The sequence below is a fragment of the Micropterus dolomieu genome, linkage group LG16 (assembly GCF_021292245.1).
Source record: "Micropterus dolomieu isolate WLL.071019.BEF.003 ecotype Adirondacks linkage group LG16, ASM2129224v1, whole genome shotgun sequence".
Classification (NCBI taxonomy): domain Eukaryota; kingdom Metazoa; phylum Chordata; class Actinopteri; order Centrarchiformes; family Centrarchidae; genus Micropterus; species Micropterus dolomieu.
This window is the reverse complement of record NC_060165.1, coordinates 7,207,405-7,209,606: the sequence shown is the minus strand read 5'-3', so window position 1 is coordinate 7,209,606 and position 2,202 is coordinate 7,207,405. Positions and strand designations below refer to the sequence as shown.

At 39.3% G+C, this 2,202-nt stretch overlaps 1 protein-coding gene across 2 annotated transcripts in view; it reads right to left on the bottom strand.

The window, feature by feature from the left end:
• Nucleotides 1-632: 632 nt before the first annotated feature.
• The window catches only part of LOC123984950 (chemokine-like protein TAFA-2), a 70,273-nt gene continuing 68,703 nt past the window's right edge, over nucleotides 633-2,202 (bottom strand). For both annotated transcript variants that reach the window (XM_046072227.1, XM_046072229.1), the window contains exon 6: nucleotides 633-1,569. The gene's annotated coding sequence lies outside the window, so the exon portion shown is untranslated. The remainder of the gene's footprint in view (nucleotides 1,570-2,202) is intronic.

The following is a 2,202-nucleotide window of genomic DNA, read 5'->3' as shown; positions in this document are numbered from 1 at the left end:
GCAGGTTTAATGTTTGCCATGTTAACCATTTTGATTTAGTGTGTTAGCATGCTAACATTGGCTAATTAGCGCAAGGCTGATGTGAACGTTATAAACCAAAGTATTTGACAAATAAAAAATCTGACCTGATGTTGGCCCTAGATGAAAGGTTAAGGGATGCCCCATGCTATTTCAACTGACTCTGTGGGGGACATTAATGACTATTGCAAATTTCATGGCAATTCATCCCATAGTTGTTGAAACATTTCACTCAAAACCACAAATGTCAACCTGCTGGTGGCACTAGAGGAAAAATGAGAGGATTACAAAAGTCATGAAGATTACTTCTCTGGGGACCATGAACGATGTACAAAATTATGTGCCAGTCCATCCAGTAGATGTTGAGATAGTACACATAAGTGAAATGAGCTTGACCTGCAGATGGTACTAGAGTAGAAGTCAGGGGATCACCAAAGTCATTACAATTTTTCGGAGGGGTCCATCTGACCAGCATTGCCTTCCTTAGAGCTATGCTGCTAACATGGCAAGAAACTAGTCATCGTTAGCATACAGATGCTTAAAAGACACAAGGCTTTAGTTACACAACCATAGTTTATTACTGATGTAATCACTTACACAGATTAATGAAGTGTCAGCGATACCTACTGAAAGGAGATCAGCAAATCATACTTAGCTAGTCAAAAACAGTTTAGGGAACATTGTTGTCATGATCCAGCTGGCGACCAGATGCTGTGTGTTTAATTTACACTGCTGTTGTCTAGAATCTGAACACCAGAGCGGCGATAGAAAAAACAAAATCTGGCAGAAGCTATAGGAAATGGCAGAGTGATATTCAGAGGAAAAATAAACCACAACTGGATCCAACTTTTTCTGTCAGTTAACAGCTGGTAGATTTGATCAGTTTTTACCTTTTTACAGCACAGGTTTAGGTCAGCTGTCCTTACATTCTCAACAATTTCTGGGTTGAATATAACACTTAATTATATTATAATTATAATTAGGTTAATTTTCCCTTTCTGTGTCATGGCACAACATTTGAATGATACAGTTATGAATGTGTTTGTGTATTTCTTTGAAAATCACCCTGAATATCTGCTGCTCAGCCACAGATTCTCATTTATCTGAACCTTTGAAACTACACTTCGTTAGAGAATAAAGCCACAACTGACTGAGAAAACAAAGTCACATTTTGTATTAAATATTTGCGATGCTTACAACAAACTGACCTGCTGTTCACCCAGGTCAACTTGTGATGCAGAATCCCCTGTAAAGGACATAAATACTCTGGAAATGAACACATAGGCAAATTTCACCATTGTCTTCCACTACAAGCAGTACAATGTCAGAATAATTCCTGTTGTCCGGTAAGGCTAATCACATGGAGTCCTTCAAAAGAAGGTCTGACTGATCCTCTTTTTGATGTCCATAGAGTTCAAGAAGAAGCATTCCGAGTTTTCCAAAGATTAATTGCAATCCAGAAGAAAGGAAGTCTCTATTTACAGAAAGGTCCTTTTATTGTTACTCTCTTCTCCTCTGATGATCCGACAAAGACCAGAACTTTTGGTTCACCTGTGGCAGAAAGAAATTTGGTTAAAATGAGTCCAGAGCCATCAAAGCAGCGGCAAAATCCCATTTAAGGAAGTCATCCCACAAGCAAATCCATTATTTTTGTGGGTTAAATAATCCCATAATTTTATATATTATATACATGCCTGCTTCTCTCTATCAGAATTGTATAACCCAAAGAAAATCCATTGGAAATGAGTAGTTGACATACCATGACAGAGCATGACCTACAGTAATACAACTCCACTTTATCAAAAGAAAGTTTAGGCAAGAAGACGTGAGACTCCCGCCCACACTGATTGACATGACAAAGACGTTAGACCAAGCAACTACAAAAAGAGACGCATTATTCAACAATGAAGCCTCTTTTCATTCTTGCAGTCTGGTTTTTATGTTTGCCGCTGCGAGAAAACCTATTATCTTCGGAGGAAAAATAAGACCAAAGGTTTAAAACCCCTGCTAGTGGCCCTTAGAGGCCATATACCATTGAAGACTTGGATGGAGTAAACAGCAGGCCAAAAGTTTTTTTTTGTCTAGAGGCATACCAGTGGTTTATGATAGGGGTGTTACAGGTATAAGCCACAGGTCATTAAAATCGGGGGGGGGGGGGGGGTCACCCCCTTGGGGGCCAGAATG